This window comes from Cavia porcellus, unplaced genomic scaffold (assembly GCF_034190915.1).
Source record: "Cavia porcellus strain 051 isolate PalLab524CR breed Dunkin Hartley unplaced genomic scaffold, mCavPor4.1 scaffold_2, whole genome shotgun sequence".
In the NCBI taxonomy this organism is placed as follows: domain Eukaryota; kingdom Metazoa; phylum Chordata; class Mammalia; order Rodentia; family Caviidae; genus Cavia; species Cavia porcellus.
The window spans coordinates 14,036,416-14,061,830 of record NW_026947485.1 but is presented as its reverse complement, the minus strand read 5'-3'; the positions used below and the strand labels follow the sequence as shown (position 1 = coordinate 14,061,830).

At 36.3% G+C, this 25,415-nt stretch overlaps 1 pseudogene; it reads left to right on the top strand.

Annotated features, from left to right (window-relative positions):
• Positions 1-705: 705 nt before the first annotated feature.
• Positions 706-25,415, top strand: part of LOC134473661 (ZZ-type zinc finger-containing protein 3-like) — an 87,466-nt pseudogene continuing 62,756 nt past the window's right edge.

Sequence of the window (25,415 nt, the reverse complement as noted above, 5' to 3'; positions counted from 1 at the left end):
GCAGAGAGGAGATAACACAATGTTTGCAAAGATGGAAGTAATAAATCTAAAACTGCATAATGCTAATGAATTGTGACTCTCACATAAAGAGCCACCTAAAGGTAGGATAATCATATTACCACACTTATGAAAAACATGGAGCAAGCTAAATACCGAAGTGTTAATAATGACTAACATGACTGAGAACAGGATTGAAGAAGTTAGCAGGGAAGCTCTTATATTTTCAGATTGTAAGACTACTGTGCTATTTTAAGCTTTTTATAACAATGCACATTAATTTTAAAACTGGAGATTAATGGAAAAATGACTTTACAAATTCAATTGTGTAATGTATAAAAAATAGTACATGCCTATAGAAGACATGGAATAAAGTCTGTCTCATTTATCAAAACCAACTGATTTTTTGCATTTACATATTCATTAGTGTAGCAAACAAAAGGGAAAATTCTGAAACTGGTGCACTCCTACTGAATAGATTTTGTTTCTATTGTTTACCAAAGGTAAGTTTTTCTCATAATCGCCTGGCCATGAATGGCTACTTCTCCATCATAGGTGGTAATGAGAGACAAAAATAGCATGGATGATTAAAAACTATAAATAATCCTCCAAAGAATTTTAGATAGTAGCTTCAGTCTTTTCTTACACCCAAGTTCCTGGCAATATTATTAGCAACTGCAGACACTAAGTGTCATGCTTTATGTCTGTGTCCCCCAGGCCTCATGAGTTTGCATTGTGCATTTGTGATTGGTTCATTGTCTAGTGCTTGGATTGATGGTATCAGTGCTCCACCCACATAGGGGTGGAACCTAGATGTGATGTAATGGCAGGAAGAAGGTGTGTCTTGCTCTTTGCTGGTTCCTGCTTGCTGTTTGCAGCTGCCATGAACTGCGGCCCAGCCATGCCCGCCTGCCTTGGAGCCAACTGAGAGTGGACTGAAACCTCCAAAAACTGTAAGAAATAAACCTTTCCTTTCCCAGCTTGAGCTTCAGGTATTTTGTCTCAGCGACCAGTAAAGTGTCATCCTCCACCCACACTCTGATGAGCCTATTGAAACGATGTTACATGATTAAAACAAATTCATTGATAGGAAGAAGGAGAGAGACCAGGGCTCAGAATCCACTGCCATGTGCTCAGGCTCCTGTATCCCAAAGTTAAATATTAAGTGTTAATTATCCTGAGTTTAAGTGACGCTATTTCTCAAACGTGATGGTATGCAGATGTCAATACTCATGTTTTATTACCCAGGCGCAGCTCCCTACACCACATCTCAGAGCTCTGATGTCAGTTATGGCGTCAGACTACTTGGGAGCATTTTAATGCAGGCAAACTTGATAAATGGACAGAAGTGTTATTATTGTCTATTTCTGCCATCCATTCAGTTGTATCAATTCCAACCCATATAAAACTCAGCCAAGAGCTGTTCAAATGGCTTTCTGAGTAAGTGATATGTTCAGAAATAAAAACAGTGGCCTGATAATTGTTTTCTTTCCTACTGGCGCAGCCGCCCTCTCCTTCTGTGTGTTATTCTATTAACTGGTCTTAACTGTAATGATTTATTCATCTCACCTCACTGGTCTGTCTCCATAACCTCTCACAGCTTACTGTTATGGCCTGTCCTTCTTTCCCCAATCCCTTTCTTCAGGTGTTTGAATATTTGACAGGTCCATTTCTTCTTTCCTCTTAGAAATATAGGTAAGCTCTCCTTTCAATTCTCTTGTGAACATATAAACAGGCCACTTGCCTTCTGTTTGCTGTGCTTTCTTTTAAAATTCCCAGCCAGCTAATATTTATTCAACTCCCAAGTAAACAAAGGCTTTCATTGCAAATCCATTCCAGTGATAACTCTGTCATCAGATTAACTCAAAAGTCTTACCCTGATGTATAATAGAGCTAGAATTTACAGTAAAGATTTTATCTTATTTCTTTGGTTGTTTTCAAAAAATCTCAACTCTAACCTGAACTTTGTTATTACTATTTTTTTGGTTCAAGGGCCCAATATATCACTTTAAAATTCATGAAAAAAGGAATTTATACTTTAAAGAATTTACCACTTCAAAAATTATCATTTTTTGTTTTTTTTATCGGTACTGGAGATCAAACTCACAACCGCGCACTTGCAAGGCAGGTGCCTATGCCACTGAGCTAAATCCCCAGCCCCCAAATTTCAATATTTACAAAATACATTCACCAGTTTTATCAATTACAAAATAAAGCATTATGATAAAATGCAGTTTCCAGAAAGATTCATCATATAATTGTTGCATTATTTCTTTTTTTTTTTTTACTTTGATCTTTTATGATTGCCTGAAGTATGAAATGCAAAAAATAACTCTGCCACAGTGTATTGGTCTGAATAAAGTTTGGCAAAACCAATGCTCTGAAACAGGAAAGGTTTACACCAGTGGATGTAAAAAACCTAGCACACTATTTTATGTTTAAACAGCATTCTGTGGGAAAGGTTATCTTCCCACCAGAAAAAAGTGTTACAGGCCTTCAACTTCTAAGGTAATGAATGTGTGTTTACCTCATTAGAAAATATGCTCTTAATTTACAGGTTAGAAGTGCTCGGTGTAGGATATCAAAGAATATTTCGATCTTAATTCAAAGCATGTTAACAACTTTCTTACACATTGGTGTGCATGCACTTGCCACACACACAACCCATAACTTTTTGAGAAACTCTTTGCCTCTACACATGTGAGATCCTTTATAGATTCCTGCCTGGAGAGTTCTCAGAGGCTGGATGCCACTCTTTCTCATTTCCTCTGTAGTGTTTATGTGGAACATTGATTGACAATTATTCTTCTTCTTTGCCTAGATGGAATTTCAGTATTAACATACCATGAGCATCCTATTGGCTCACAAAATCTCCTTTATATCTGATATCTGATAACTTCAGATATCAACGAGTAACTTCCTCAGACATACAAAGATATAACTCATGTTAACTGAGTAGAAAAAAGAAATGACTTGTAGAAGAAAATCTAAATATTAATTCAGAAATTTCAGATCCTTCGTAGGCAGTTAGAGTAGCCTAAGATTCAAAGATTTTATTTTTTTTTCAATTTTTTTTTTTTAATTTAAGAGGAAAAAGAGAAAAACACAAAACAAACCAAAGCGGCATAAGGGTACACGCAATACAGAACTACAAAACAAAACAAAACAAAACAAAAAAACATAACAGTAAGAAATTACCTGCTAGTAGATTACACACTATCTTCTTGAAAATAGTTCCTCAAATCGCAGTATCAAAGAACACAAGGTGGACATTCAAACAGGGAGACTGCAAACAGCTGTGTTCAATGTTCCAAAAACATTGATAAAGTCAGCTATTTAACACCCCCAAACACACTTGCTGTTATATCCGTTAGAGCTCTTTTTCTTTTTTTTTTTTTTCCCTCTCTTTTTTACAACAAAATTTACACATCTTGGATTTTATTACTCCATCGCCAGATCTTGGAAACAACCCAAGTGCCCATCAACTGAGGAATGGATAAAAAAGTTGTGGTATTTCTATACAGTGGAGTATTATTCAGCTATAAAGAAGGATCACATTGAGATTCAAAGATTTTAAAAAGTGCAGGTTATCACGGTGACAGGCACAAAGATGTAATCTACTTAAATACTGAGATATCTTGTGTTTAACACTTCAAAGGTTAAAAATAAAAAATTCTTAGGAAAAGTAATAGAGCCTTTAGTATCTAAAAGAGAACAAATATTCTTATAATACTCACAAGGTCTAGGCAAACTCAATGATTATGATGGTAATAAATTTAATGAACCTTATACTAAAGTTTAGAAAAATAAAAAAGCAAATAGCATATCCTTATGGTCATTCTATGAAAAAAATGCACATTAGTTGATTGAAGATGAAATGAAGTTTCCACTAAAACTGAATTTTAGTAATCAAAAACTCAGAGAAGTAGTACCAGAAGATTTCTTACCAAAGAATGATAGAAATCAACCCAATTGAGATCTGATATCTATTATCCCACATAAAAATGAAGCAAGTCAACTGTCTTCCCCATCTGTACTGAAGTTGAATATATCAGACCTTGATTATTTCACTATATATATATATATATATATATATATATATATATATTTTTTTTTACTTAAAGAATGCATTTTGGCTTTTTTAATGCTATAGTTTAACTATATAAAAATTAGAGTTGTCTTCTCCATATTTTATATGTTTAATATAAAAATCCCAATTTGAAGATTTTTTTCAAAGAATGTGCTAAACGCTTTTTAGTTTGAGGAAAAGAAGGAATTCCCTTTTAAAAAAGATAACAGCAATGTTTTTTATTAGAAAAATGACTCTCAAGGGAATTTGAACCTCTGTGATTTTACAAATCCTGTTTATGTCACCTGACAGTTGCTGTTACCTCCCAAAACAGAACTCCTCTAAAAGTAATGAAAAACTTGGGATATCAAAATGTTAGAACATTAGGTTTAAAAGATCATAATTAAGTTATGACATCAGTGCCCTCCTTTTGGGCTTAAAGTTCTCAGTATCCAAGAAATGTCAAAAAAAAACTATATTCTGTTCTTTAAAATCTCCTGTATTCATTAACTCAACAAATATTGAGTGCCTTTGAAGATTCGGCAGATAGATAAGTAAAACACAATCCCTAGCCTACAAGCAAAGACAGTTAAACATTTTCTTTCACCTAAACATTTTCTTCCAAATGAGACTACAATTAAGTGATTTTAAAAATATTATAGTATAATTGTATGCTATAGCTTATAGTCAGTTATGCTTAACTAATTATTTTCTTCTCACTATAATGTTTTGAATTAAAGAACTCAAATACATGTTATTATAGTTCAATATTTAACCTAAGGAACCCTGCTTATTCCAATCAAGATCGTAATGCCAAGAATAATATACCACTGTTTACATTAGTTAGGCTCACTCAGTATCTGCGTGCTGACCTCAAACATATTGCACATGAATTAGAATCAACTCTCTGCCTAGATTTATTTTTCAAAAAAAGGTTATTTCTGGAGTTTGTCACATAATCATGAGAAATATCTCTTCTAAAGCAATAGTGAATAGCCTTACTAATTAATCCCCTGAGCTTCAAACAGGGTCCTAACCAAACGATAAGCCCCAGGCCTCTTCTTTTTTAGAACGTTTATTTTGAAACACTCGCAACTGTAAATTCTTTGTGTGCATTTTTGAAATATATGTAAGCCTTTTTCCACCTCTGGCTGGTTTTACAAGGTAGGCGACGTCCTTCGCAACAATCTGTAAAACACCTATTTCAAATGTGAGCACAGGAGTTTCACTTAAATGAACAGTAAAGTCTTAAAAGACAGAGGGAAAGATCTGCAGACTCGATAACACAAAGTTTTCCATGGATCCTGCACCCCATCCCCTATAAGTTCCCCCAATTCTTTTCTGCTACCCCATACCAACTCGAGGCCCCCCTGAATTTTTAAAAAGAGAATTGAGTTCATTTTCTCTCCCACAATGCAACAATACTGAATAAACCCTACCTGTCTGTTTAACTAACCTGGACAATATTTTCTTAGATGTAAAGTTTCATCCCAAGTTTTAGACTAAAAATTATGTCAAAATGTCAAAGAGAGCCCAATGTGAGGGCATCTCTGAAGCTCATGATGAGGTTTATCTCCTCAAACAATATAGGAAGAACTTTCTAATGAAAGAAAAAGATTTCAGTAAAAGCACAAATGTATAAATAAGTAAGCCTGGTCCAGAGAAGATTAAAGACAAAAGGCCTTTCAGGGTAAAGATGTAAAAGATAAAATGAGGTTTCAGATCTCTTACTGTGAATGTTTTGTTCTGAGAGCCTTTTTTATGCCCTGAGTATAAACAGCAGCATCTCTGACCTCTGTCCCCCAGAAGTCAGCAGGCCTCCTCCACTGTAACAACCGTAAATGTCTACATCACTGCCTAATGCCCCCTTAAGAGGACATCGAAGTGGTGAGAACCAGTGGGATAGAATAAAATAAAACCTTGCAATGCACAGTTACAGGTTTTTTATATAGTTCTGATGTCTATACTGAACTTTTGTCCTGAAAACAATTTATTTTTATAAATAATATACCTAATCACATCACACATAATGCTGAAGTAAAACAATAACTTTATTGAAATATATCAACTCATTGTCAGAGTCATGAGAAATGCAGGGGGAGGACATCAGTTGTGCAGTTTGCCCCTGAGTGTGGCCCTGGATGCAGGTAACCCGGTCAACAAAATGAGTTTGCTGGATCAGAATGAGTCTGACTATGCAACTGGGCCTACAGAATCAGAAATATCCACACTTGAGACCTTACCTGAGAATATATGTGTGTATATTTATAGAAGAAGTTACTTTACAGTTGTTGAGTATTTTCAAACTTTTTTTCTTGGATATTTGCAATCACTCTGAGTCACTTTTTTACTTTTGAGGCATTCAAGCTCAGGTCTTATCAAGTAAAAATTAGTGCCATTCTCCTAAGATGTTGTCAGTAAAATTACACCGTGTGCCTGGCATATAGAATTTGCTAATTGTGATTTGTCTATCACTTTTGTTTACCAGGATGCCTTAGAAAAATCTCAATACCAAAATTTTTTACTCTATTTTTTTTTTCTTGTCTAAAAACATTACTTCAGAACTGAATTACTCTTGATCAGATTCAGAGAAATTAATGCATACATAAAACGATCCCTTATTGATTTAATAAAATGATGTAAATTTCAGGAGGATAACATCAACATTATAACTGAAATGTAGAATAGAAAACCTTCAACACTGTATTCAAAATTTTGCTAAAATTATTTTTAAGGGAACTTTTCTTCGTTAAGTGAAATTTATAATGTTTCATCCTAAATAATAGACTAATTTTTTGCTGTAAATTAATGTTGATGTACTGCTGGCTGTACTGCTGACTGAGAAACAGAATTGCTAATTATTACATAAAAGGGGAAGGCAAATGCAAATAGTGGGGAAATGCTTGATCTCAGCCAGCAGAACTAAAAATAATCCAACAACAAATAATAACACATCAGCAGCTCTTTGCTGTGAAGGTTTTTGGCTTCTACTGCAAATGCATTTTGAAATGCTTCCTATGTAGTTTAGGGCTGATAAATTTCCCGGACCAATATGGTCTTTTACCATTAGAAAAACAATAAGATTTTTGCTTTTGCTTTTGCAGTGTTTTGAAATAAAAACCGTAGATCCTTCTGGTTCTACATATGGTTTATTATATTTTTTTAAACAGTACAGTTAGAGGTACATGAAAGCATCTGGTAGAGAATGGTAAGAAAGACAGCAGTATGTTATTTTTCAAGGCAAATGAAAACTCCTGTCACTTATACTGGCCCTTTAAATCTTACTGAAGAAACTGCTGGTCCATTACCTTAAAATGGAAGAAAAGTCTCCTTGAAGCAAGGTCATCTAGACAGAACAGATTTTCTGAGTGTGTTCTGAACTGGTCAAGCTTAAATCTAGTTCATTAGGATGGTCATAAAGAGATAGTTTTATATCTTTGATTATTAGAGATATCATGGAAAAAGATAAAGTGAAGAGCCCACTTAATATCAAGTTATGTTCCTCTATAATTTATGAAATAAAAATTTCAGATGCCAAAATGAAACTCTTTTCAACTTCTAGATAAGCAAATAAAAACTAAGTAAAACTTCTCACTGTCAAAGTGAAAAGCACTTTAAAGTCATACTAAATGATATTAAGAATGATAGTAAGAATCTCAGATTGGTAGTTTTTACTTACCATCCCACAGTAATCCATCCAAACACTTGAACTGGGGACACTATTTCAATTAAGTTCTAAGAAAAACAATCTGAAATGTAAGCAAGATTTTTACATATGAGGATCAGAACACTGGGCCACAAAATAGTAAAATATATTTTGGTCTATCTTTTTACTTTAAAGTTATGCATTCAAAATATTGTAGTAACATATGAACATGTATCTTAGTTACTTTTGTCTCAAGGCTGGGACAAAACATCTGAGATGCTAAGTTAAGGAGGGAAAGATTTACTTAGCTCACAGTTTGTAGAGGTTTCAGTCCATTGTCTGCTGGCTCCCAGGCAGGGTGGTATAGCAAAGGATCAACAGTTCATGGCAGCAGAAGACAGCAAAAACAAGAGCCGAAGTGGAGAGGCAAGTCGCTTTGCCTCCCTTATATGATATCCCCGCCCTGGGGTGGGTGTATCACCCACATTCCAATCCCAATAGACAATGAGCCAGTCACAAACTCTAACCACCTCCAGAAAGCTCCTTTTTTCTTTTAAGTTGTAAGAATTGAGTATTGCCTGCAGCAATGAAAATGCTGACTAATTCAGAAAATTTGTATCATGAAAGTGAAAAACTATACCCACCTGCTTTTTTTGTGTTTTTTTTTTTTAATCTTTTTCTTTTTTATCGGTACCAGGGATCAAACTCATGACTGCCTGCTTGCAAGGCAGGTGCTTATGCCGCTGAGATAAATCCCAGCCCCTATACCCACCTGCTTGAATGTATACCAATTTATGTTTGCCAATTTAGTTCATCCCTGAGCATTTTGGGGTTTCATGGGTAGTCATAATTTTATGTCTAACACTTAAGTACTGTTTTTACTTCTGCAAATGTAAGTGCTGAGAATATTATTTCAGAAATAAGTAATTGAAAATAGAAGCCATGTTATTATACATGTTATTGCCATTTAGTCATTGTCAAAAACCTCTGAACTGTACTCATGTGACCACAGTGATTTTAAACCCTCAGTTCTTTTAAGGATGAATCTATTAATACTATCTACAATTGCTTAGTCTGTATATGTGTTAATAAACTTCTAGTGACTCTGTTTGAAGATCATTTTGTCAAATACTATCTAGAAAAATATTTCAATGTATCTAACTCAAAAGTACATAATTACTATCTTATAAATAACACTTTACAAGTTCTTCAATGAGAAGAATTCTGCAGTGAGCTTCATTTCCTGCAATGAAGGAACTAAAAGCAGTGACAAAAAAAATTAAGATATGTGAAGAGCAGGTGTATAGTGTGATAGGATTATTTCCAAAAGATGAAAAGTATTTCCAAAAGATGAGAAGTATAAAACAAAAAGAGGCCTTTATTCTGAGAACATGGAGAGAGATGACCGGCACCCCCCACCGCTGGAGTCCAGGCAATCTCTCTGGCAGACATGTGGCATCGGGGTATGTATGTAGCCTTGGTTTGGGGTGGAAACTAAGGGGGTGTCAGGGATGCAGGGATAGCCCATTGGTCCTAGGTTTGGCGCCATAGGTAAATTTCCAGGGGTGCTAAGATGGCATCACAGGTAAATTCCTAGGGATGGGGGAGATAGGGGCTTCCTGCTTCTGGTTGAGGCTTTCCTGGCTACAGAGTCTTGTCTGGGCCAAAACCTTTCCTATCCTGTCTTATAATTATTATTATGAAAAAGGGCAAAGATTTCTCTCTTTAATTGCTTCATGCTGGCAGAGGGCACTGTACTTGAGCTTAGGGGAGTTGACAGGGATAAAGGTTGATGCCCAGGTAGAAGCTGGTGCCAGCTGTTTTAGCCAGGACAACTTCACTGGTGAATGCATGTATGTTAGACTGGAAAAACAAAGAGACAAGATGTTATGAGGAGACATGGCACTGTCATATTTAAGGACCCAGGTGAGGTAGAAGGAAAGGTGCCTTTGATTTAGACATGTCATTATATCAGGATGACGTTGAGGTAGGAACATTTCCACAGTGAGGTAGAATTCTGAAAATTAAATGTGGGGTTAGGAGGCGTGAAGTTATGAGAGGTGATTATTCCCCCATCTGAAAGCATAAAACTTAAGAGGGTAGGTGTGTAAAACTTGTCTCTGGTCTAGGAGTTGAACTGGAAAAAATAGGGGGAACAGGGAAGACAGCAGCTGTACTAGTATAGGGAAGGTAAGGGCTTAGGCTTTCAGGGATGTCATGTTTAACCAAACAGCTGAGGGTAGAAAGAACTGCGACTGTTATATAGAACATTATGAAGATTATCTTACGCATGATATGGGAGTCTTTAGGAAAGACTGTCAAGAGTCCTGCTGTAAAAATGATCATTAATAGAATATAAGGAATTAGGAACCAAAGTGGATAACAAAACATGACTTAGCCTGTTAACTTTGGCTGTGAGGCCTTTGTGAGACAGAGACAGGTGGACGACAGAAGATGAGATGACCACTCAGAATGATCAGATTTAGGGCTGAAAGGGCATCTCTTAGCCTGAGTGATGTGAAACCAGGATGGCAGTCTAGCAACTTTGATTTAGTCATGGGTCGCTGTAACCTGGTTGTGTCAGCAGTTTACCTGGTTGTGGGAAAAGCTTTTATGTATCCTGAAAAAGTATAAACAAAGTGAGAAGACAAAATGTATCTGTCAGTCTTGATTAGGGTTACCTGAGAAATTGGTGAATAAGAAAGGAAGGAGGTGTTCTTGTATCACTGAGGAGAGGTTTACTAGCAATAACAGGTGGAAGCTGCCAAGGTCTCAGTGTGTCTGAGTAAGGCTGCATAAACACAGGGGAGTGAAAGCATTTTAAGATTTAGGACTGGGACCTGCATGAAATAGTCCCTGTTTATAAATGGCATAGGTTGACCATCAATACCCCATCTTAGAGACTGAGGACTTAATATAGCAGCCTGAAAACTCAGGAAGAACTCTGTATATATGGCCTCTATGTCCAAAAATATAGAGAATGTCTTACCTGAGAGTTTTAGTGGAACTTGGACTCTGAGATGTACACCCACAAAGGGGGCTGCTGGCCCTGAGCCCCTCAGTCTTTGGCAGCAATTTTTTTTCAGTGATGAATCTGGCAGTGTTGACATTTCCTGTGAGGGCTAGAAGTTAGGATGGCTTACCCACTCTCTGGTGGCTAGAACAGTCCAGCAGCCCTGGAGTAAGGTCTCAAAGAATGCCATGATGGGGCATTTTCTTGCCCAATGTCTTCTGCTACATTTGAGCATGGTCCATGGGGGGCCAGGCAGCTCCACCTTGTGTAGGTTTACCTGCCTCAGAACTCCAAGTGTCAAAAGTGTTAAAAATGTGAAAAACCATATTAAGATCTCTCTAAGGTTTGAAGGTCAAGTTTTGCCTTTTTGTTTGGGATTTGGACTACAGTAAAAGGTATCTGTAGAATTAAGTAAGTATGCAGGAGTTTAATATTGGCATTTCAGATCAGAGAGCAGGCTTTATCTAGATGGCATATCACTTTTTTTTTATAATGGGTGACTCGTGGAATTAACAAAAAAAGGCTTTAGTCTGCCCAGAAAGGCTTTAGTCTGCCCAAAAAAGGCTTTAGTCTGCCTTTTGTCTTTTGGAGTAAAATCTTAATGGGAACATTTTGCAGTAAAGGTTTACCAATCTTATGAATAAATCTATCAAAACTGATTTAATACTGCCAAATTTTGAACACATTTAGTTTTTAAAGTTGTTATTTGCAGTAGTATGAACCAAGACAAATAAAGTTTATATCTTCTCGAGCTTTTTACAACTTTTTATCTTTCTCTCAAGCCTTTTACAACTTACTATATACCCTCAAGTCTTACATCCTCTCAAGCCTTCTACAACTTTCTGTATAGCCTCAAGTAAAATTTACATCCTTGTCTTGGAACAGAGCTAGTGGTTTCCAGCAAAAAGGAATTTATAACCTTAGTTGTTAAACAGGAGATTGGTGAAGGCTTTGATTGATAAACAAGGCTGGTAAAATTTTCAGGTGGCCAATAACCTTGATTAAATGGTTTGAGAATTGTAATTTAAAAAATAGCATCTTTTGAGTGGAGCCGAACTAAAAAAAGCATGCCTGAGCAGAGCCGCTGATCTGCTGTTTTGTGGTGTGCTGGCAGAGCACACCCAGCGTGGGGGTGGGGTGAGCATTGGGACATAGCACGCAGGGATGGGCTGGGATTGCCCCCAGAAAGTCCCCGCCCCAGGTGGCAGTGACAAAGGTGCACAGGGGAGTGAGAGTCTGGGACAGTGCATGGGGGAAGGGCTGGGAGGTGGCCCAATGCAGCACACGAAGTTGGAAATGCTCTTGGGGCATGAGGATTAGAAAGCTGACTTAGGAACACAACACAGTTGGGTTTTGATTAGCCTCCTGGACCTGTTGTAAAAGTTTGTGGTAGTTAGTGTGCTTGTGAGCAATATTGTTAAGGCCCACAATCAGACATTTAATCACCTTATGTAATTTTGTTGAACCTTGTCCTTTCTGATAGTTCCAGTTAGGATCTTGTTCTGGCACAGCTACAGGTCCAGGGTCATTATGAGCAGTGTTTGCCTTATGCCTGCGGTAGGCTTCTTCTCAAGCTGCTTGCCACAGCTGATTCCGTTCTTGTGAGCTGAGAGTGGTATTTAGAATGAAACATCCTTAAAATGTAAATCATAACAATTAGTAATAAATTCAAATTGCCTGATATAATTCTGTGGGTCAACAGAGAAGCTACCTAATTTATGGGCAATCTGGGATAGATCAGAAAGGAAAAAAGGCACATGTATATTAATAAGTCCCTCGGGGCCAGCTTGCTCCTGAAGTGGCAGCAGAGCTTGAGGAGAAGAATTAGGAGTAGAGGGCCACTGAGCAGCCATCCATCCAGGTAGACTTGTGTGAGGAATTATCTGAAAAGCGGCCACAGAGTGGCTGCTGCTCACCCTGGGGTGAGGAAATATAGGCAGATGGCATCTCACTGTTGCTGTTGGCAACTGTCATGTGGACCTCAACAGGGCAGCTATTGCTGTTCACAAGAGGAGCCACAAGGGGGCGCCCATTGACTGAGAGACCTGTCCAAACATGGCAGTGCCCATTGGCCATGTGACCCTTCTGAATATGGCAGCACCCTGTCATGTGGCAGAGGGTTGCAACATGGCAACTGTTCCCGGCACAAGCTGGAATAATCACGTGGCCTGCTGGAAGGACATAGCAACTGAGACCTAGTATGGTGGGCAGGAGGTGAGAATGCTATAGGAGATAGAGAATTCTCAGGAGAATGAGAAGTTGGAGACTGCGAGGAAGCACTAACAAGGATTAGGGAGAGTTATGGGTCCCAGGAGACGGAGGGGAAGATGATCGCACAGCGGGAGATAACTGCGAGGAACCATTTTGGGGGTAGGGAGGCAGCAGCCAGGAAAACACCAGAGGAACATCATCAAGAGAATCCTGAGGGCAGGACGGAAAAGTTTGCGGCACGGTAGTTAGCTAAAAGTATCTCAGTGGGAGCACAAGACTTAATGAGAGACGGGCGTGTTCTCAGAATAAGAAGGGCTTGAATATAAGGGAGTTCTAATAACTTGTCGCTGGCCTGACAGAAATCATACAAATTCCTGAGAATGCAGGGGTCAAATGTTCCTTCCTTGGGCCAACGTTTGCCATTACGTGTGTAGGTTGGCCAGACCTCCTGGCGGTAAAAAAGTCAGTTGTTTAGTTTTTATGGTACTTTTAACTTTTAGAGTACATAAATTGGAAATTAGGCATTGTAAAGGCATCTTTTGGGAGTTAGAAAATAGGTTTCCCATGACTGAGTCAAGCAAGAAATAAGCCATGGTCCAGAGAACAAGCTGTCACTCGTTTGTGGCACCACACGGCAGCTAAGGTTCCAAAAACCTGTATATTCCAGTCATACTGAGAGATTTGTGAGTGGAGCCCACGTAGGGTCAGTAACACTTTTGCCCATGAAAGCACGAGTATTTAAGGGAAGTGAGGGACTTTCAGTGTTGGCGGTCCTAAAATCTCTGCTTTGGGCTATCTGAACCCAAAGAACGTGAGAGATTTTAGAGTGTGGACACAGGTTCGCCCAGAAAGAACCCTGCGCTGGGCTGTCCTAAGGACATGAGAATGCCACAGACCCATGCAAAGAGGGAGAATGGTCAACTGGGGCTGCCCAATGCCAAGAGTTCCCTGGAGAGTGCTCACCTGAAATTAATCTGGCCAATGGTGAGTGCAAGCGGCTGGTGACAAGGACGTCTTGGGAGAGGAAAAAGCGTGGAATTAATCCAGGATGTTATCCGGTTTGTGAATCGGATGGGGACTCAACTGGGTGTATCCCAGGAGTCAATCACCTGCTGATCAAGTCACAGCACCAAATGATAGGATTATTTCCAAAAGATGAAAAACATTTCCAAAATTTGAGAAGTATAAAACAAAAAGAGGCCTTTATTCTGAGAACATGGAGAGAGATGACTGGCACCCCCACCGCTGGAATCCAGCTATCTCTCTGGCAGACACGTGGCGTGGGGAGTATATAAGTAGCCTCGGTTTGGGGTGGAACCTAAGGGGGCATCAGGGAAGCACAGGTAGCCCATTGGTCCTAGGTTTGGCACCATAGGCAAATTCCCAGGGGTGGGAAGATGGCATCACAGGTAAATTCCTAGGGGAAAGGGAGATAGGGGCTTCCTGCTTCTGGTTGAGGCTTTCCTGGTTACAGAGTCCTGCTTGGGCCAAAACCCTTTCATAGTGTCAGTTACTCTATTTCAGTATTTTTTTAAAGATTAAAGCTAACAGGAATTACATATAGAATCTCCACAGATTTTTAATTAAAAAGAATGATGTTAAACATTGGACATCTTATGTCTGTTGACAACTATCATTCAATATTAGAACTTTTTTGTATTCTTTTTTATTTAAAGAGAAAAAAGCAAAACAGAAAACAGGAAAGCAATACTATGAAATTCCAAAAAAATAAACACTTAGAAATCACTAGTTGACAAATTACATACTGTCATCTTAGAAATAGTTGTTCAAGTTACAAAATTAAAGCACGCACAGTGGACATTTAAGCAGTGAGAGTGCAAATAATTCTGCTGAATGATCCAACAAAATCTTAGTAATATGGATATCAGTACTACACACTAAAACACACATGCAGTTATACTCTTTAGAGCACTTTCTTTTCCTTTCCTTTTGACAATAGCAATTACAAAATTTGGGTTTTATTACTCCTACAGTTCTTATTACTTTTTACACTAGAGACACAATGTGATATTTATAAATGATTATTTATTTCACTCATGAGAATAGTCTCAAGTTGCCTCAATTCCAATATGAAGGCCTCAAGATCAAGCTTTTTTTATAGCTGAGTAATATTCCATTGTATAAAAACACCACATCTTTTTCATCCACTCTACAGTTGATGGGCATTTTTGTTGTTTCCAAGATTTAGCTATTGCAAATTGAACTTACATGAACACGGGTGCACATATATCAATGTGACATGACCTTTTCAGATTTTCTATGAAAATATACAGGCAGGGAATAGCTGGGTGGAATGGAACTTCCAATCCTAGTCTTCTAAGAAATCTCCATAATGATTTTTGTAGTAGGTGCACCAGTCTACATTCCCACCAACAGTGGAGCAGTGTTCCTTTTTCCCCACAGCCTCATCAACATTTGTTATCAGTTGTTTTCTTGATGGCAGCTATTCTTTCCAGAGTGAGACAAAATCTATATGCTGTTAACTTACATTTTTCAAGTGATCAGTGATGGTGAACATTTTTTCATATACTTACTTGCCATTTGTATATCTTCATCTGAGAAATGTGTGTTCATCTCAGATGCCCATTTTTGGAGAAGGTCTTTGAATGTGATGTTTTTCAATTCTTTATATGTTCTGAATATAAGTCCTTTGTCTGAGGGGCTGCTGGCTAAAGTTCTTTCCCATTCTGTGGGTTTTCTTTTCACTCTGTTGGTGATTTTTTTGAAGTGCAAAGACTTTTCAGTAATATGAGATCCCATTGTTGATGCTTTGAAGTGTTTCCCATGCAGTTTGCATTTTGTTCATGAATTCTCTGCCTTCCCCCACATATCCAAGACTTCTACCTATCTTGTCTTCCAGTAGATTTAGTGTTTCTGTTTTAATATTCAGATGTTTGATCCATTTAGACTTTAGTTTTATGCATGGTGATAGGCATGGATCTAGATTCAGTCTTAGGCATGTGCAGAGCCAATTTTTCCAGCACCATTTATTAAAGAGGCTATCCTTCTTCCAGTGAATATGTTTAGCCACTCTGTCAAGTATCAGGTGATGAGTGTCTTTATAGTTGTGTTTGCATCTTCTAATCTGTTCCATTGATCCTCAAGTCTGTTTATTTGCTAGTACCATGCTGATTTTATCATTGTGGCTTTGTTGTATAGTTTCAGGTCAGGAATTGAGATGTCTCCTACCTTTGTTGCCCAGAATTGCCTTTGCTATTAGGAGTGTTTTCTCTAGATATGTAAGGTACGTTAATGGTGTTTTGATTAGGATTGTGTTAAATCTTTGTAACAGTTTTGGGAGTATGGCCATTTTTTACCATGTTGGTTCTTCCTAGCCAAGAGCAAGGAATATCCTTCCATTGTCTAATATCCTCTTCAATCTCATTTTTTTAGCTTACCATAATTTTCAGCATATAGGTCTTTTACATTCTTGGATAGGTTGATTCTTAAGTATTTCATTTTTTAAAATGCTATTGTGAAGGGCGATATTTCCATAATTTCTCTCTTGGTGAGTTTTTTTTGTTTGTGTACAGGAATGCTATTGATTTTTGAGTATTGACTTTGCAGCCAGCTACACTGCTGAATTTATTACCTCTAGTACTCTTTTAATGAAGTTTTTCGGGTCTTCTATATACAGTATTATGTCGTCTGCAAATAGTGATAATTTAACTTCTTCCTTTCCTATCTTTATTTCATTTATTTCTCTTTCTTGTCTATTGCCCTAGCTATTGTTTCCAGAACTATATCAATAGTGGACATCCTTGTCTTGTTCCTGATTTTAAAGTGAAAGCTTTCAGTTTTTGTCTGTTTTGTATAATGTTGGCTGTTGATTTGTCATAGATGGCCTTTATAAGATTGAGGTAGACACCATGTATTCTGAGTTTCTGAAGGGTTTTAATCATGGACATGTGTTGGACTGTATCAAAAGCTTTTTCTGCATCTATTGAGACGACCATGTGGTTTTTGTTTTTGGCTCTGTTGATGTGGCGTATTACATTTATCGATTTGTGTATGTTAAATCATCCCTGCATTCCTGGAATGAATCCCACTTGGTCATGATGTATAATCTTCTTGATGATTTGCTGCATTCTATTTGCCAGTATTTTATTGAGAATCTTTTCATCAATGTTTATCAGTGAGATTGGCCTATGGTTCTCCTTTTTTGGTTGAATCTTTCTCTGGTTTTGGTATGAGAGTGATACTCTGTCCAGGAATGATTTAGGGAGGATTGCTTCCTTTTCAATTTCATTAAAGATTTTAAGGACTATTGGCATCAAATCTTTTCTAAATTTCTTATAGAATTCAGCAGTGAAACCATCAGGACCTGGGCTTCTTTTTTGTTGGTAAGTTTTAATTACATTTTCAAGTTCAATAGCTGATATTAGGTTATTTAAAAGTGCTATATCTTCTTGGTTGAGATTTGGTAGTTCATATGTTTCTAGAAATTTGTCCATTTTCTCTGCTTTCCAATCTATATGAGTAGAGATTTTCAAAGTAAGTATTCATGATCTTTTGAATTTCCATGGGATCTGTAGTAAATTCCCCCCTTTCAGTCCTTATTCCATGAATTTGGGTTTTTTCTTCCTTTTTCTTTATGGGGTTACCTAGAGATTTGTCAATGTTTCTTGTTCTCTCAAGAATTTTTGATTCATTAATTCTTTGTATTTTTTTTTTTTTTTAGTTTCAACTGCACTGATTTCTGCTCTAATCTTTACAATATCCTCTCTTCTATGAGCTTTGGGTTTAACTTGCTCTTTTTTATCTAGAAGCTTGAGATGAAGCACTAGGTTGTTTTTTGTGCTCATTCTATTTTTTAATATGACAATTTATTGCTATATATTTCCCTCTTAAGATTGCTTTCATTGCATCACAGGTTACAGTATGTTGTTTCAAGATTTTCATTGAATGGTAGGTATTACTTGTTTTCTTCTTTAATTTCATCTGTAGCCCACTGGTTGTTCAAAAGGTTATTACTTAGTTTCATGTATTTATGCAAGTTTTACAATTTTTGGCCATTAATTTCCAATTTCAGTGCTCTATGGCCAGACAGTACATATGGCATAATTTCAATAACTTTGTAGTTATTTAAGAGTGTTTTGGGACTGGGGATTTAGCTCAGCGGCATAAGGGCCTGCCTTGTAAGCAGGCAATCATGAGTTCAATCCCCGGTACTGATAAAAAGGAAAAAGACAAAAAAAAAAAAAAAAAAAAAAAAGAATGTTTTATGGGATAATATATGGTATATTTTGGAGAATGTCCCATGCACAGCAGAGAAGAATGTGTATTCTGATGTGGTTGGGTGGAACACTCTATAAACACCTACTACGTCCAATTGTTCACAGGTATGATTTAGTTCTATTATTTCTTTGCTGACTTTTTGTCTAGTTGATCTATCTCTTTGTGACAATGGGCTGTTAAAGCCTCCATTATAATTGTGTTCTTGTGTACTGGGTTTTTCATCTCCATTAGTATCTGTCTTACACAGTTGGGTGCTCCTGTATTTGGTGCATATATATTTATAATTGTTAGTTCTTCCTCTTGAATTTTTCCAGTAACAAATGTGTAATGACCAACTTTATCTCTTTTAATCATTTTGGGTTTGAGGCTCATGTTGTCTGCAAATAGAACAGTTACCCCTGATTTTTTCTGGGTTCCTGTTCTATGAAATGCTGTTTTCCATCCTTTGACTTTTAATCTAGGAGTTTTCTTTTGGGTCACATGTGTTTCTTGTATTCAGCACATTGTGGGATCATGTTTCTTGATCCATTCTGTCAATGTATTTCTTTTGAGAGGTGAATTGAGGCCATTTACATACATGGATATCACTGATATACACTGGCTTGACTTTGCCATGTTATGTTCCAGTTGTTTGCTTTCTGCTCCTCCCTGCCCCCTGTTTAATTGCTTGTCCTACCTTGTGGTTTCTTTCTGTTGTTGTTCTGGATATTGTGGTCATTTTTATCTCTATCTAGTATGTCTTTCAATGTTCTTTCTAGGGTTGGCTTGGTGGAGTGAATTTCTTCAGTTGTTCTTTGTCATGAAAGTATTTTGTTTCTCCATTAAATCTGAATGAAGGTTTTTCTGGGCATGTCAGTCTGGGTTGAAAGTTGTTTTCTTTTAGGGCTTGAAATAGCTCACTCCAAGGTCATCTTGACTTGAGGATTTGTGCTGAAAATTCTGCTGTAATTCTAATGGGCTTTCCTTGATAGGTGAGTTGTGTCTTCTCTTTAACAGCTTTTGGTATTCTGTTTTTTAAAGTAATATTTAGAATTTCTTTATTTATTGGTACTGGAGATCAAATGCATGACCTCATGCTTACCAGGTAGGTTTTTATGCCACTGAGCTAAATTCCCAGCCCTAGTATTTTGCTTTTATGCTGCATGTCTGAGACTTTAATTATTTTATGTCTGGGTGTATATTTATGTTGGTTGTGATTGTTTGGTGTTCTGTATGCCTCAATTATCTGCATATCAGATTTTTCCCCATGTTTGGGAATTTTTCTTCTATTGCTTCTGTGAATATTTAAATTATGTCAGTTTCATTGACTCCTGCATGTTCACTGATGCCTATTAACCTTATATTGTTTCTCTTGGCATCATCTTGAAGCTACTGGATTGTCACTTCATGCATCTTTGTTATTTTTGAAAATTCTTTCCTTTAATGATCACTAATGTGATCCTGTCCTCAGTGTTCAAAATCCTGTCTTCAGCTTCATTTAAATGGTTTTGCCTGCTTTGAATAGAATTTTTTTGTTGCTTGGATGTCTCTGAGTTTGTTTCATGAATTCTGCATGCTTTCTATATTGTTCATTCAAGGGTTCAATCCATTTCCCACACTCCTGTACTTTTTTCTGTTTCTTCTTTAGCTGCACTCAGCAACTCCTTTAATAAGATTGTTATAACTATCTTGACATGGGAGAGTACTTCTAAATTGATTTCCTCTATGGCCTCATGAAGGTTTTTTTTTTTTTTTTCACTCACTATCTTCTCAGAGATTTCTGGTGTGTTACTTTTGATTTCCTTTTTCAATGTCTCCTGTACTTGCTCCTGGTGGACCAGATATTTGAGATGTATTTTGCTTTTTGTTTTGCATTTCTATCTTTTGAGTTAATATTTGTTCCTTCGTTCACTGTTGGTAGTGTGTATCTTGGGGTCCTAATGTGAGGTGAATGAATTTCCAGTTGCTGGGTCCCACAATGAAGAGATGGGCCAGTCACCTGATTTTATATGTGGGGCCTGTTGGGTGAGTTCTATATTTTTCCTGGGCTGTCAAGCCTCATAGTATTGATGTAGATCAACTTATAGTTCCTGCTGTTACTTTAATCTTCAGGTTATTCCAGGTCACCAAATCTCCCTGTCCATAGTATTCGTGTAGGCTGAGGCCCTACTGTGTTCCCATTGTGTGCTTGTGTGTCTCATAAGCCCTTTTGATTTTCTTCAAGTTTGGGGAGTCCTTATTGGTACACTTCTCACATTGTCTGATTTTTTTTGTGTGCAAGAAGGAGTCACACACATTCTTGTCAGACTCACCAAGGTCTTACACTTAGTTGGAGGGAGCTTTACTACTGCATATTTATCCACCGTACACCTCTATTTTAGGGGCATATGCACCACACTGACTGGAGCCTGCCACGATCTTCCATTTGGTTGAGGCAGTCACTAAATCTCCCCTCAAGCTAGAACAGTTAATCCACTGTAGCCCAAGGTTCTGGGAGAAAAGGTGGGAGCTCTGGCTGGAGTTCCTGGGTTCCAGAAGGTATTCTGAGGAGAAGGCAGAGTCACAGGAGAAGCTCATGTCTAGGCTGTCCCTGGGTGAGCCTTTGGCTGGAGTTCCTGGGTACTGCGAACTTTTGATTACTGCAATGTTTAATTAAGTAATGTCTAATAAAAATATACTATGTTTTTTTTTTCTTATCTCACAGGTCATTTTTAACTATTATGATATCTTGCCTTTGTAACACTATTTAGTACTTACTTTTTAAATTTAGAAACTTTGTGTCCAGTTTTGCATCTCTTCTAAGAGGAAATTTTATAAAGTGATACATAAAAGTAATTAATACAAAATATTTTTAACTTAAAATATCATAAATATGGGCAAGGTGAAATGTGATCCAATACTTCTAATTTTAAAAGAATAAAATTATATATTAAACTAAGTAACCTAAATTGGTACCCATTTTAAAGTTCTCTTCTTGTATCCTACAAAAAATAATTTAAATACTTTCTAAAGAACATAAAATTCCATATTTCCAAGTAGTTACTTACTTTATATAAGATAAAGCTTTGAAATTAAAAAAATTATTCACCTCAGTTTTGAAGAATTCTGTTTTCTTTTCTAATAAAAAGCAAGTGCTTTTATGTTCAGAATCATTCATTGAAAGGGATTGGCTTCTGCTCTCTTCAGATTAATCTTACTATAGTTATTTACTTGAGCAGCCATCAAATACACAGCATTAGCATAAAACCATAACTTTGCTTTTCACTTTTGCCAATATTGAGATTACTCTGCCATCTGATTCATAGTCAAGTTCAGGGGCATCTGTCATGTTAAATATACCTTAGAGTCTAAAAATTACTCATCAAGTTTTTATTTACTCATCTTTCATGTATATTCAGAAGCACAGACACATGGTCAAGACAAGCATTGCTTAATCTTAAAGACACATGGAGATTTACATAAAATTTGTGTAAGATTTGCAATTATTTATAAATTGCCTGTAGAAGTAAAACACAATCCTGTAAAAAAGAAAAACATAGCAACAGATACAAATGAAAACATGAGTGCCTTTGCCGATAACAAGTTGATATGCTACTAAATTAGAGAGTAAACTTTAGTTAATAGTGAGAATAGAATATAAGCATATAATGAAGAGAAGAGGAAAGTCACTTAGGAGGAGTCTTCTGAAATCTAAGAATCTTTTAAGCTTCTATAAAGTCTTGGGGTTAGTTTTTATATCTCTTCTCAATAATAACAAATTATGGAGGTCTTTGCTCTTTTTCAATGACAAATATATTAAATAAGTAGTTATAATGTCATTAATTTTTGTAAAATGTTATCCACCTTGAACAGTGATATTTTAAGTAACCAAGAAGATATATTGTATAGTCAACAGATCTATGAATTTTAAATTTTGCTGTTTTTCCATGCTGATAAAGCATATGAGAGTAGATAAAAAGATAATTCAACTGATAATTGAATAACAAGTATTTCACACCCACCAGACATCCATCTGAATCCTGCAAGCACAGTGAAGTACAAAATAGCTACGATTTACCCCACTTGCTATTCATACTCCTTTGAACAAGGAGCTAATAAATGTATAGGCAAATAAGTAAAACTTCGAGTAGTGATAAAAGTCTTAAATAACAACAAAGAAATAGTAGAAAGGAGAACAAAAGATGTGCCACTTTAAGTGGGGCACTCAAGAAAGGACTCCCTGAGAAGATGGCATGTGGACATTCTAGGAGACACACAAAGCAACTCATGCAGTGACTTTGGAGAACTCCAGAAAAGAAAGCGGTGGAGGGCTTTTGAGGTAAGGCTTCTCTGAGGTGTTGCAAAGAGGTGAGCGTAATCAAAGGGCTCAGGAGATAAAAGCTGCACAATAAAAGAAGCCTAAAGCAAGGTATAACATAATGCAGAAAGACACCTCATGCAAACATTTTAGACTTCTAAAGAGATCCTAGGCAGAACTTTTATACAGTATATCAGGTACTCCCCTAATAAGTAATTGATAAAATGTAGTGTAATATCTAGGTTAAATAATTTTTGCTTAAATTCCTATTCATTTATTCTATGGAATTTCTGTAGATTTTATGGACAAAAACCTAACTACATGACTTTTGGAGATATAAGGTGAAGAAATACAATAATCAAGATAATCAATTGTGTCTGTTTAGATGAAACAGAGGACTTAAGGGATGCCTAACCAAATTATTTGACAATCACTAGCGCTATTTTAAAAACCATTAATTAGTTGTTTAAACTGACAACAAAACAGAAAACTGCACACAGTAAAAGGCTAAAAGGAGAGGCAAAAACAACTCCCAAGGGAGAGCATGAGGCTGACTTTCAAAATATTTCCACTAAATTTAAAGAGAAAAATCAAATGGAATTAGTTATATGTAAATGTAACTTGTCACCAGAAAAAAAAAAAAATGCCAACATATTGTGCCAACTAAACTGTTGCTTTACACAGTGTCGTTTTGAGTAATGGTATAAAATAGATGCATTTTTAAAACAATGAAAATACAAATTTGATATACAGTTAATGGAGTTAAAGGTATTGAATATAATTGCAGAATGTGAGTGATACATAGCCAATCTGTTGGCTCCAAACTACCATCACTGAAATGATTTCCACTCAATAAAAATATCAAGAAAAATTAGAAGGCAATATTTACATTGCCTCTAGAATACTAAATGTAAATTGTGTTTTTATAAAAAGCCAAACTGTTCAGGAAAAATGAAATTCTATTTTGTGTTATAAAAATTAGAAAGTAAACAGATCAGCACCCCAACATCTATTACAGGAGTCAACAGGAAAATGTACTTTTCAGGATTTATGTCTTAATAATGAGCTTTAAAGCTGTCTGCAGTATTTAGAGGAATCAGATTTTTTTTTCTATGACTGAATTTCAGCAGTTATCTCACATCACATAATACTGTTAAGCCAATAAAAGATTTTTAAATGTTTTAGCCAAAAGGTATTCTGGGCTGCAATTTTCACCTATAATTTATTCATGATTTTTATGAAAACATTGCCTTAACAAAAAGATTAAGTAAAGTCAATCGATTAGTCACTTATAACTTACTCACTAATTCTTTAAAGATTAGAACATTCCTTTTAGTAACTAAGAAACAAAGTCAAATTAATGCCCAAATGTAGTAACCTATTTCTCTCTGATACCTTGTGGAATTTTTGCACACATTTTCACTTCTATTTACTACTTTTATCCATTTGATTTGATTTATTAAGCATCTTCATATTTCAAAGGATGAATATAAACAACAAGTAACATTACTGCACATTGTGTAACACAGAGACTGTGCGCCAACACTGTCCTAAAAGCATAGTTCAGGCTCTTCCTTCAACAGAAGAGAGAACAGATGTTGAAATGAAAAGAGACAAGACATAAACCCAGTGTCCTGAACCATGGAGACAAGTTTCTAATTGCTACTCAAAGATTCCAGTCAAGAAGAAGGGTAAAAACTGGGTGACGAGGCTGGTGAGCCCCTCAGAGGCAATGCTGAATAGTCATATATAATTTATTGAGTAATAAGATAATAGGCTAAGTGATGAATTAGCTAAGCCCTAAACTCATTATAATACAATAACATTAAATCAATGAATTATAAAACTAAAAGTGAGAGCTATGGAAAGCTACATGCATTTTATTTGGGTCACAGATATAAGGGATCTTATTTCTATGCAAATAATGCAAATTAGGCTTACATTTTTCACTTCTTCTGTGTTTTATCAGGTTAAAAATAAACATTCAAAACCTGAGTTATTAGACAGTGATCAGCAATTATCAGTCCTCCTTCTACAGGTGCATCCAGAATTGAGGGTTTGTGCATTTTCTGCTTTTGAATATTCTCTAAAAATATTCTATAGAAAATATGAAAGAACATCTTCATAAAATTAATGTTATTAAAGAAACCAGACTAGAGATAATTACATGTTTAATGTTTAACTTAGTTTCAATTGCAGTACTTCTTATCACACAGCTGGGTGTTATTAGAAAAGAGCTCTGGTACACATAAGAGGTTCATCCCTTTAATCCCTAACCATAACATTTATTCGAAGGTAAAAGACCAAAGACATACTTGGAATATTATAATAATTATAGTGGGAGTTGGGAGTTGAACCAGGGGCTTTTGCAATAAGCTACCTACTCAGCCCATTTTATGGTTTTTGAGAGTGAACCTCACTAAGTTTCCAGGCTGCACTCAAACTTGTGATCTGCCTATTTCAGCTTCCTGGAGTTTCTTTTTGCTCCCTGGAGTTTTAATTGCACTATGATTTTGATTTCCTAAGTTATAGCATGGAAATCAATCATTTAAAATAATCCATTTGTTTCATGTAAAATAAAATATTTTAATGAATATTATCCTTTTTTCAGTGATTGATATCATTTTGGGTCACAAGCACATCAATAAAACAGTCTATTAAAGAAGATGGCCAATTGCAAATGTAAATATAAGGTAGAATTTTTAGAAAATGAGAACATAATTAGACTAACATTATTACATGTCACAAGTTGTATTCCATCTATGCAATGGGCCACTCAAATGCATAGGTAATTTCAGTGAATCAATTAAAACCAATTGCTATATCAATATGTTATACAGAGTGCAAGTAGGTTAAAACATTGCCAGTAAAGTATCTAAACAGCATTCAGATGTATATTAAAATTATATAACTAATAAGAGTTGGGATCCAAAGATAGTTGTTG